The following is a 12,607-nucleotide window of genomic DNA, read 5'->3' as shown; positions in this document are numbered from 1 at the left end:
ATAATTGAGTACGACGGGAACAAGGAACAAAAACTTCCTCAAGAACCAATCACTGGCAAGAGGAATAGAAACACGATGACGATTAGCTCAGCCTAATCCAAATTTCACTTCTATTAGGAATGAACCACCTTCCTCTGAGTTATGTGGGGAAGAGTGGACGTCTGAAAAATACTAGAGTTCCAGAAGCAAAGAGTAATAAGGAAATTATTTGAATGAACAATCAATAACAAGGATGAGAAGTGACTCTTAGAAGTGAAAAGATGCTTCTTATGAATCAATGTGCAAGAAATGGAAAGGAGAATTAACTTCAGGTAGAGAATCACATCTAGCTTGAGCTGTTCAGTGTTATTCAGTGGGAACATGGAGGTCCAACAGGGAAGGGAGGCAAAGACGTGACAGTGATGCTTGATGCTTGCCATTAGAGAAGACAAAGTGGAGTCAAAAACAGGAAACAGACTGAAAGACAGTTATCACTTATTGTGATCTTGAAGCTACTGTCAATTTTCAAGTACAAAACTATTACCTCTCACTCATCTCTTGGAATGTTAAGGTGGTCCAGACCTACTAAAACTGGACTGATCTATGAATGTTAAGCTCTGTAGAGTAATTATCTCATATTAATAACTCTAGAGAACCTGTTGTTGTCATATATTTCAAAAATAAAATTGAGTCATCTGTTTCCATTAAATCAAGTATCAATAAAACAGGAAATTAATTTTAAAATGGAGATATCTTCACAGAATTGTCTAGTCAAGCAAAAAGAAGGAAGGGAATATAAGGTGATAAATCACATCGCCTGTGTTTTAATTATAGATTCCCCTTCATAACCCCATAATTTTCTATACTTTTATTTATGTATTCTGTATTTTTATTTTCCCAAATTTTTGGCATATGTTAACTTTTTCATGAATAATGGTCAGGAATAATATACATCATATAACCAAAAATATAACCTTAAGTAACTCAGTGATGCATAGAAAAAAATCAAGTTTCTATATGTATATAAATTATTTATTTTTTCCTTAGTATTCAAAGGAACTTGCTGATACTGACATGGTTACTTGTTACCAAACAAGAGATACAAAAACCTGTTTAACACGTCTATTCTCTGTTGCAAAACGTATCTGTTCTCTCTTGCAACCACAAGACAAAATTCCCAGCAAACCTTTCCAAAAATAGTTAATGCTATAATGTGAAAAAGATAAATCTATTTTTTAAATGTATATGTTCTGAAATAAAATTAAATGCTTCTTTGTTGGACTATGTCACTAAGTAAGACAACCAAGAACTGCACACACGCTTCTTGAATAAAGCAAATTATCTGCAAAATAAGCATTATTTATTGGGAATTTACTTTCAAAAACAATTTAGGTCATCTCTGTATAACTAAATGCTATCAGATAAAACTGAGTTAAATAACTCCAATTTCTTTTAATCTCATTAAATGAAAGCACAACTCATTGACATCTTTAAAGAAATCAGTATAGATTTTCAGGGATCCCTAACCTTTTTTGTGCCATGAATCCATTTGGCAGTCTAATGAAGTCTATGGACCTCTTATCAAAAACTGTTTTTAAATGCATAAGATAAAATACAAACTATTTAAAAAAAAAAAACGGACTTATCTAGGGGGAGGGTATAGCTCAGTGGTAAAGTGCATGCTTAGCATGCACGAGGTCCTGGGTTCAATCCCCAGTACCTCCATTAAAAATAAATAAATAAACAAACAAACAAACCTAATTACCTCCCCCTCCAAAAAAAAAAAAAAAAAAAAAAGAGACAGAGTGAAAAAAGAGATAAGGATAAAAACAGAGGAAAAAAAACTTTAAAAAAAAGAAACAAAGTACAGTTAATAAATTATATTAAAAATAATTGGAGGTACAGTTATATGTCTGTAGATATATCTACAAATGAAAAATAATACCTGAGAGCAGATGTAATTATTATTGCAATTTTAAACTAGTCATAAACATAAAAACATTTCAGAATATGTGCAGTCAGAGCAATGAGACATGACAATAAACATCTGCAACTTCCAGAAAGTTACTGGTACTTAACACTGTGTGTGTGTTTCCCTGCCTTCAAAACTGAAAAATATACTAAATTTAAGTGAGGTGTTCATTAGAATAATAATGTTTTTGTTCCCTAACCGAGTTCATGGACCCTTTGGAGTGTGACATGGAGCACACACTCAACTCCTTGTGACTCCAATTACATGTTAGTTAGACCTGGAGAAAGTAAAAAATATACAAAAAGAAGATAGCAGTTTTTTAATTAATCCAGTTAATGTTCTTAAACTCCCATAGGCAATTACTAATGACTATGGTCATCATCATGAAGACAGAACAGAGAAACATCTCTACAGTTCCCAGATTCAGTCTGCTCTGTTAAACCACTCAAATGGTTCTATGACTCTCTGCCTTCATTCACCACTTGCTGTCTTGAACTGCCCCACTCCCTTGCTTGCTAACTCATCTTCATCCTTGCCCAGGTAACCATCACACTATCTTTCTAGACACTGCGTCCCCTCATGCTGATGAATAACCTCCACCCCTACTCCTTCAACCTTCTCTCCATTGTAGAGCAGAATAACAAGTTCTATTTAAGTCTAAGTTAATTTGAGATAAGTCTCTGTCACCTACTATTAAAAAGGACATAACAGCCAAAAACAGAAAAAGTGGTGCTCAATAAATATTTATTAAATTCAACTGGATAATATCAGAATCCCTTTGTCAACTCATACTTTAAATATGGCTATATTTTTCAGAATGAGAAGGGGGGGAAAAGATTGCAAATTTTTATGAGGATTTTAAAGCAAGTCAGTATCTCACTGAATAAGCCCCAAAGAAAGATTTATTGTAACATTGTTCTTTAAAGCCTCATCTACATTACTCTAGGAAATCTCATTTTTCCAAATTAAACATAAATTTCCTACTCTACTTAATTTAAGCAATTAAGCCTATGATAATTCAAATGTTATCAATTTAGTAGTAGTTCTACCTTCAAAAAGAATTAAAGACAATGTTGGCAATATGATAAATCTTACTTGTTTGTCGTTAAGAATTTTAAAGGCTTTTCTCCTATATTCAGAATCACAATACAATGCACTGAAACAGAAATAATAATTCACAAAATACTTACTCTAATTGTAAAGGCTTGCTACTTTATACATCTGAAATTTCAATAGACTTTTGTCATTTCAGATGGCATTTAGATAATTTCAAACAATTCACTTACTCAAATGTGACTCTAGCAATTCTCTCAAACTGTATTTTGCTAAACTCACTGCATAAGCAGCATCTTCTTACTAATTATACTCAATTACTATATGCAGCATAGAGGTAAACTGCTTTGAAATTAACTCAGTTATACAATTGTTTTTTACAATAAGCCAAACCTTCTCTATTCTCTGTATCTATGTATACTACCAGCAATGATCAACATTTATGTTGGAGAACATTTTTATGATTATAATAGTGCATGTCCTCACAGAGGTAGTAAGAAAGTTCCACCATCAGCCAAAATTCAGTACGTAATAGAAAATAACAAATCTGACTCCATATTAGATCTGTTCCTTTGGCTTTAACCCTGTGCTCTGTTTCCTGGGCTTAGTTTTGCTGGTTCTGCACCTTTTGTAATAGAAAGTTGCCAAGAACCCGAGATATATAGGATAGCTTATTCTCAAGGCTCTGATCTTTAATGATATTAACACTTTTCCATTCATATAAAGATAACAAGTTACAGAATAGAAAATATTTGTTTTGTTGGAGGTTTACAGGGACACCATGATCTGACCCATGTGGACAACTGCAAGAACAAAGGATTCCAAGAACAAAGAATTCCTAAACCAAGAAGTTTGCAAGAACCAAGCATACCCTCTTGTCCTTTATAGTATAAAAGGAAACCAAATTCTGACTTAGAGAAGGTAGTTCTCTAGGACATTAGTCTGCTATCTTCTCAGTATGCTGGCTTTCTGAATAAAGTTGTTATTCTTTACTCCAACACCTTCTCTCCCGATTTATTGGCCTGTCTTTTGGCAAGCAGAGCGAGTTTGGACTCTGTAACAAGTATTTATTAGAGTTCTTCAAAGGCAGACAAAAATTAAATAGATTACAGTGACTGATATATATGTTGACCTTTAAAAATATTTTACAAAATATTCTAACTTCTTAAATAAAAGTCTTATAAGTACTCACCAAGCTATGTTTTTAACCCACCCAGGTGGAAATCTGGGTAAATTAACCTATTTGCTGTTAAAATTTTACTGGCATTCATGATAGTTGTAAATAGCTAAAAGAGAAATCAAGAGGCTAAAATCAAGTTCACTCTCTTGTCAATGTTTAATTACCTCAAATTTGGAGATGTACTACAACACAGATGGTTCTACTTTTTAGCTAAAACTCTGTCTGAAATTGACATTACCTCATTCAAATACAAACTACGTAAGAAGTAGAGCTTGGATACCATTTGATGAAATATTACATAATTATTTTAAAAGGTTATACATCCAAATCCTTAATGACTTCCTTTAGTAGGTTACTTACACTCTACACTTCCTTCTACCAAACCTCTTGACTAGCTGTGCTTAACTGAAGATCATCATTTCTACAAGAGTAGAGTAAAAATTGAGCCCAAATCATTCCATCTGCTCTTGGTTAATAGCTCTGGCAAAGTCTAAGTTCCTTGAAATTCTTGGAGGACGTATGGTTGGTGTTTCAGGGAACAGGTCAATGATAACATCTGATAATCATCAGAAAAAGTTACACAATACCAGGAAAACACTACATTTACACACAATTCTCACCTCACAGAACCTTATAAACTTACCAGTAATAGCTACCTTCCAAGCAGTGAATTTACCTTTTGATGGTTGTTAACTGTACATTTGCCTGTGGTCTATTTAAGAAAAGTAGAAAAGGCCTCCATGATGATGTTACCATCAGGGCCATGAACCAAGAAAGGGGATAGTAGATCTTTCCCACTTTTTTCTCTGCCTTGACAGGTATAAACAGGAGCCTGAATACTCCTTTATAATCTGGAGAAAAAATGTCAAGGATCTCTAGCAACAGTTATCTGGAAAAGATCTTAAGTTAATGGTTAAAATTAGCTCAGAAATATCAATTAATTGAAGTTATTTTTCCTAACGAAAAATACACTTAGCACAAATAGAGAATAGCAAAGAATATATGTCATAATTTTATGTACATATACATATAAACATACACATGGGGGGGATTAGTTATTCCAAAACTTGAGTTTCTAAGGCATATTCTGAATCTCCTCTTCAGAAAGCATGTGACGAAGACTATATGTAGGTGTTTTTATATAATGTTAATTGAAAAAAAAAAGTGAAATAAAGACAGCTAGTACTGTCTAGGTATGCTCTTAGATGCATCCTGGAAAATATGTACAGTGTTATTTAAAACTCTTTTAAAAAGTCATATTAATCTTTGCAATCACAAATGTTATGTAAATTAACTCACTTATTCATATTATGGGAGCAAATTAGACCACCTTTCCAAAACTATTCTTAAGTACACATTATTGAATGATGAAACTAATTCCAAATTTACCATAACTATACTACTTCACTGAAAACAGAAAATTGGCACTTACTCTCTTCCACAATATTTGAGCTAATTAACTGTCTTCTGATGAAAAATAATCATGCACTATAAGTATCATTAGAGTGACTGCAAACATCTTCTTAGCACAAAACTGACAAATAACAGAGACTGAAAAGTGTATAAGAACTGTTTTCTAAACTTAGCTCTGGAAAAATGACTTTTAGGCAGTATTTTTAAAAATAATGCTGGATTTCAATTTCATATTCACACTGTTTGGAAGCAAAGCCATTTCTCTGCTTAAAGTTTATACTATTTTTCCTCTTCCAATTTGAATATATTTAAGTTCCTACAGGAACAAGTTTAAGTTTCCTAATCTCTAAATGCATTAAGACAAACACTATTAGATCTACCAGCCTCTAATACGTTTAAAGACCAGAGCTCATCATGGCAGTCATGCAGTTGGCTCCTGTAACTACTTTTGAATTCACTATTATATTCAACTAAAATAACTTTTTTGCTCTTTAGAGTTTTCAGAAAACAAATCGCGGTTTTGTAAAATGAACCAAAGTGCTCTGCTAAGTAAAATTTAAATAAAAATCATCTATTATTCAGCAATGGAGATTAAGATTTTAAAGATTTTTAATTTAAAAGCAAAAGCAAAACTGGATATTTCATGTTAAAATTACCCTTGAATATTAGATCCTTGAACATTCACTTGTGCTTTGATTATTCAAAAAAAAGTGCCTATTCTGTTAATATGATCACAAATTCAACTACAATTTCCCATACACTCCTACTTTTTATAGATTCACCGTTAATAATAAAGTCTAAAAAGTTATGATTAAGATTTTTACAAAAGATCTTATCCTTTAAACAATTTATCCATACTTATTGTTTTCTTTCTCCAATACAGCGATCTGTTCACCTGAAAAATAGTTAAGTTAAACATCCAAGAGTGTGATACAGCACATTGAGCTATAAAAATAGTTTGTTTTACTAACTGACATATCAAACTAAAAATTAAATATTTCACAATCATCATGCATGTATCAATAGTTAACAAGTTCATACATTACAGAGAGCAAATAGACAATAAATTATACGTTGGTAAAACGTTTAAGAAGTAAAATAACCTGCACAAAGTCACAGTGATGACAAGTTCAGTTCTGGGATTTGAATCCAAGCCTAATGTTCCCCAGGACATAAAAAGTATGCGACAAATATTGGTTGAATCAATTAATGAATGGCTCCAAAATTTACCCTCTAAACTTTTAAGGAAACTGCTGTGGCCATTGGGAGAAGAAAGTTTGTTTGTACATCATAAATGTATTTTAGTCTCTCAAGTGTTATTTCCGAGAAGGGTGCCAATTTCTTCAAATATATTTGGTAACTTCTCATAAAGGCAACATTGAGCTGGTCTTAAAAAAATAACCGGTTCTTGAGTATAAATATAAACCAAAATAAAACATAAATGAATTTCCTGATTGTTCTCTTCTGTTTGAGAGAATGACTCAGCCTTAGCCATAACAAAATCTCACCCAATATGCTCAAAAAATAAAATTTATGATTAAACTAAAGCTATGATTAAAACGTAAAAGTAGTAATTTTTATAAATTAACTACAGATATGTCACTGTTACATGTGTATTTTAGATATAAATGTTTCAGTTTACTCCTACAGGTTCAACTGAATCAACTGAGTCAGAAGCCTTATGACCTTTATGTCTAAAAACCTATTAACACAATTTCATCTCTTTAATGCTCACAGTAAGCTTGTACTTATGTAAGGGAAATTTCTTTACTTTGCAAGTGGAAAAACTGAAATCATAGACAAGGAGAACACTTTGCCAAGGGTGATTCATAAAGTCAGTCTCAAAGAGTAGGCTGATATTCACAATCTCAAACTCACCAACCCAGAGGAAATACAAACCATATTAGTGGTTTTTACTATTCAACCCCCAAATCCACAATAGTAGACCTACCTTCTTGGGAAAAAAAAAAGGAGAAAGAGAGAGGCAAAGGAAACATGAACAATTATAACACTTAAAAGAAGGGTCTAAATTGCAGATAAGGTTCTGAGTTCCTGGCTAGTCTGGAACTTGGAAGCAGCAGGGCCTTAGGCATTTGGGCAAATGTGTAAAATACTGAGATCACACCAACTTCTCCCTCAGGTGAAAAAGCAATATCCATTATCATCATCATCGTGACCACTTCTGACAAACACAAGGAAGACTTCTGGACACATTTTCCACTTTAATTTCATGACCCAAATCTGTGCCATTTGAGAATATCTAATAATTGAATTATTCAATTTAGTAGAAAACCATCTGCCCCAAACCCAAGTCTTCAGTTCTTAGTGGCAATAAGAACAAAGAAGGTCAAGGTCAAGGGCTTGAAGCAGGCCTAGTCCAGTTGAGACAAACAGCAACAAAATGTGGATATTCGCAAAGTATGATCAGCACAAAAAGCATCAGGCCCCCAGCCCAGCTACTGCACTGCAATACTGATAGGGAAGGGTCAGACTGACCTCCTAGAGCACTTCTTTCACAGCACTCTGGGCTTAGTTTATTTTTTTGCCAAGAAGACTGATCTTGGTCACCTAAAATTTCTCATTGCAAAAGAAATCCCTTGTTTAAACCCAAGTACAACCAACAGCTCCTTTCCAATTATCCCCTGCAACTTCCCCAGTCTCTTTCATGCCTGGCTACTGAGCTCAGTCTAGTTTGGCTGCGGGCCAGGTTCCTCTCTTCTTTCCTTGTCAGTCGTAAAAACTTGGAAAACACTCCTGGACGGCTCAAGGAGACCTTTTAATTATGCAATGGGGCAGTACCTTAGCCTGTCTGCTGTTTTCAGTAAGGCTTGTAGTCGCCAGCGACTTCAGTCTCCCAACTGGTGGGTTTTCTAGCAAGGCTACTTGTTTGTGTTGGGGAAGGAGGAAAAGACTGGCAGAGAAAGAGGAGATTTGCAAATCTGAAAAATGTCCAGGTCCTCTCAGAGTTTCCTACCGCCTCATATTCACTCCTGTCTCATTACTGCCCTCCTTTAGCACCTTATCACCCATTTGGTAGCAAAGACACAAAACAATCTTTCTTGGGGATCTTCTAGTCCTAGAAATTATCAAGTGGAGTCTTAACTAGAACACTCTCCAAAAACTTTTACTCTTAAATGTTGATGAAAAAAATTTTTAAAGCAGGTCCCAAAATAAATTTATTAAATCCTTCTTGATTGCATTATACTTTGTAAAACTTGCAGACTGAAATAGCGCATGTAGATGTCTGATTGCAAGTGAAAGTAAGGTGAGCTCAGTTGGCAAAATCTACTAAGACTAGGAAGGGATACCCTGACAAACAGCCTTCACTAACTCGGGGTTTGCCCAAGGTACTAAGTGCACTCGCCAAGCCCAGCACCAGCTACGTCTTCCTTACTCTACCCTGGCAACTAGTTCCAGCTGCAGCGTCCAGCTTCTTCCTGTTCAAGTCCCATTCAACATCGTAAACACATTCCAAGAAAACCAGCCTGCCCAGAGTTCCCTCCCGCACACAGGGAAGTCTGCGCGGCAGCCCCAGGAGCCACTGGGAAGAACCGATTGCGCTGGGTTCCGATCTGTGCAGTCAGCCAGCCCACGGGGAGGTGGACCCCGGCAAGCGAGCCTGGCAGCGGGACGGAGAACCCAGGGTCTCTTCACCTCGCAGCGCGGTGTGCCCCTCTAAGGTAGGGCCCGCCAGAAGGAACTACTTGACCCATTCTGTCAAAGGGTAAAATGTGGGCGCCACCCCTGGGTTTGGGCCCTCCCCGCCCCAGGCTTTAAAGAATCCTCGGCCCGGCCTAGGAGCTTCGCGCCTCCCCGCCCCCCATGCCCACACTCTCCCGGAGCCAACAAAAGAGAGGTTAGGCTGGAAGAAGTTTCGCTCCTGGGTCGCCTGTCTGTGACCCGGCGATGAATTGCCGGCTCGGTCCCGTCTGGTCCGCGCACCCTCAGCCGTACTGATCCACCGGCGCCCCCCACCCAACCTCCACGCCGCTCCCTCCAGCTCCTGCCACCGGCCCCGGCCACCCGGACCAAAGTTACCACAAAGGGCTCCAGGAGTCGGGAGGCCGCAGCGTCCTCGACCTCGTGAGGCTCCCTGTCATCCCTGAAGCACTGCCACGGCAGTCGTCAACAGGTCTTAGCCTCCTTTCTTGCTGGACGGCTCCCCGAGCCTTTGACTGTCCTAATTTTTGCAACCTGCCCAGCGGCGGCAGCGGCGGCGCGCAGCCCCGCGCCCTCCTTCCCCGACACCCGGCCGGGGTGGACCACTGCCCGCCGCCTCTCAGGATGTCAGCTGAAAAGAGACCAAAAGCTACCTGGCGGGACGCTGGGCTTGCAGCCCGGGAAGCCCCCACATAAATCGCGGTCTCTCCGTACCTTACTGACTGATGCAGTCGGGTCAGGCTCCGGGCAGGGGCGTGGAGAGCCGCCGCGTCCTCGGAGCCCGGCGATCTCCGCTCCAGCACAGCCGGGGCGCCGTTTCCGTGGCCGAGAGGGAAAGTTTCTCTACGTCAACACGGTGCTGGACTCGGGACCCTCCAGCTCCGGTCCCCTCCCTCTACGCGCTTTCTGCCCCCTCCCTCCTCTTCCTAATCTGCTGAAGCCAAAACTGGCGCTGGCGGGCGGCTGGGGCTGGAGGCTCGGGACTCCGGGTCGCTCCCGGCTGGGAACGCAGGGCTCCCCCTCTCGGCCAGAAGGAAACTCTCCCAGACTCGGCTGGCGCACTTCTGGCGGTCTCCTTGGACACTTCCAAACGGGACGCCTGTGTTCAAGCCCGCTGACTTCCTTCAATCCCTGATGCTCGTCTCCTCTGGGCCCCCGGGGCTGTGTAGGGTTCGCACAGGACCCACGGGGGAGAGTGGGATGTGAGAGAAGCCCGACTGCAGGAGAGGCCTTACCGTACCGGGTTCGCAGCCCGCACAGAAGCCAAAACACAGTTTCCCCCACCCCCATCCCTCGTCCCCCGCCGCGTTTCCTTTTGAACCTCCTCCCTGAAGCACTGGATCGGGACAATTCGCTTTCCCTTATCTCTATGTGTTTCCGAACACAATTTTAAAGCGCTTCTGCTGCTTAACAAGGAAAAACAAGTGTCAACAGACGCACATACACGAATACGAGTAGAACGTGCCTTCTTTACAGCCTTTATCAAGAAAGCACTGACACAGTTGTGCTGTGGCACCTCTACACTTTTTCCCCCTCATTTTTAAAAACTCAGACCGAACTTCTGCACTTTGTTAAGCCTTTAAAAAAAAAAAAGAAAGAGAACGAAAACTGCCTCCACCACCAGATCATGCTCATTAGCTCCATTCAGATGTTAACCTCAGATTCAGGACCTCGGTATAGGGTTCAAGGGACAACACAACAAACCATTCTCACTGACCACAGTAAACTTCTGTGTGGGAAGAAGGACAGGGAGGAGGAGTATGCTCATTTAAGCGACTGTCTGAGGATGAGAGGACCTTAGTAAAGTTTTTTTTAGGACATTTCAGAATTTAGTTTAGTCATTTTTTTATTTGAATGTGAAAATAGACGGACAAAGGGAAAAAAGCATTTTGCAAAGCTAACAAATATAATGTGTTACAGTGGAAGCCAGGGCTTAGAATCAGACAAGCCAGATTCCTTTCCAGACTCCATCCTTACTCATTCTGTGCCCCAGGACACTGGAGGCAATTACAACTGCCAAAACGAATTATATAACAGAACTTACAGTTACGGTCACATTTATAGGAGTTAGAATAGAGTAGTGTCAGGCACAGAGGAGACAATAAATACTTGGTTTTTATATCTCACTATATTTGGCTGTAACTAGGAGAAGATGGTACTAGAAATTTCCCCCAAAGATCTTGTTAACTGAATCAATTTTCTTCTCCCTGACACTTTTTCCATTAAAAAAGATACATCACAATTTTTGAAATGAAAACTTAAGTTAGGGATTACCTAGCTCTAGCCAAATTCCCTTACTTTAAACACAAAGCAACTGAAGTCCAAGCATATTAACTGACTTTCTCCAAATCTCATTGTTAGGAGATGCTAAAGCTAGGACCAGAAATCAGGCCTCTTCAAACGTGGGCAGAGTCCTCTTTTAACTATGTCTTCCACTCTATCACGACAATTAAGCACACAATGTAAAATAATTACACTGAAGATATTAATCTGAGGACAATGCTAGTTGCTTCTTCTGTAAATAATCTTAAAACAATTTTCAAACAACCCTTAAAAAATAAATGGTGCTATTTAGGTGATCACTTAAATTCAACATGATTATAAAAATAAATCACAATAGCCCAGTACTTAGGAATAAGGAGGTTGACCGGATGACCAAATCCATGCTTCCATTATATAATTATAAATATATGGGTGTGTGTGTACTTCTAACACAATATTAAACAATATTTTTGAATAGAGAACTCCAGACTCCCAAGAATGCACCAACAAACCACTATGATCAGTGGACCCCAGTTTGAGAAACACTAGTTTAGTTTTCAATACAGTACAGCTCCACGCAGGCCATAAGAATAAAGCAGGCTGCAGAAATCAAACATTCTATGCTCCATCAACTGAATTAATGGAAAAATCTCATAACATGTACTTATTTCTTATTCATTTGCCTGTATAATCTTTAAAGAGAAGTTCTTCTAAACCTTTTCTCACCTTACTCAATGTTGAAAGTTGCTTGGATTTTTATATAACTCCCAGGCTCTCAGAGATAAGATCCTATATCTTCCCTCTGAGTAGAGGGTCTCTACTACGCTAGCCTCTCCCTAAGTTAGCCGCTAAAATCATTTCTGGAAGGCATTTCGTAGCTTTCTCTTTTAGAGTTCTATGCTCCCTTACCATGAGACTTGGAAGTTGCCAAAAAGAGAAAAAATTATAACCATAAAGTACATCCATCATGGATAGATGAATGGGGATGCATGAATTCCTATAACTGTCTTTTTCTAATCATTACATACAGGGCTAAAGATTACTCATTTTTATATTTCCTCCCAATGTTTAAAGTCTCTAAACTTGTT

The 12,607-nt window shown here is 38.4% G+C and overlaps 1 protein-coding gene across 5 annotated transcripts in view; it reads right to left on the bottom strand.

Annotated features, from left to right (window-relative positions):
• The window catches only part of GULP1 (GULP PTB domain containing engulfment adaptor 1), a 253,310-nt gene that overhangs the window by 220,099 nt on the left and 20,604 nt on the right, over positions 1-12,607 (bottom strand). Inside the window, exon 1 of one of the 5 annotated variants that reach the window (XM_064484971.1) lies at positions 9,972-10,555. The exons of 1 other annotated variant lie outside the window; for it this stretch is intronic. The gene's annotated coding sequence lies outside the window, so the exon portion shown is untranslated. Of the gene's footprint in view, positions 1-9,971; positions 10,556-12,607 lie in introns of those variants that run through there. 3 more of the 5 variants (XM_010991800.3, XM_064484974.1, XM_010991818.3) reach the window with 3 other exon arrangements.

This window comes from Camelus dromedarius, chromosome 4 (genome assembly GCF_036321535.1).
Source record: "Camelus dromedarius isolate mCamDro1 chromosome 4, mCamDro1.pat, whole genome shotgun sequence".
In the NCBI taxonomy this organism is placed as follows: Eukaryota; Metazoa; Chordata; class Mammalia; order Artiodactyla; family Camelidae; genus Camelus; species Camelus dromedarius.
This window is presented reverse-complemented; position numbering and strand designations above follow the sequence as displayed.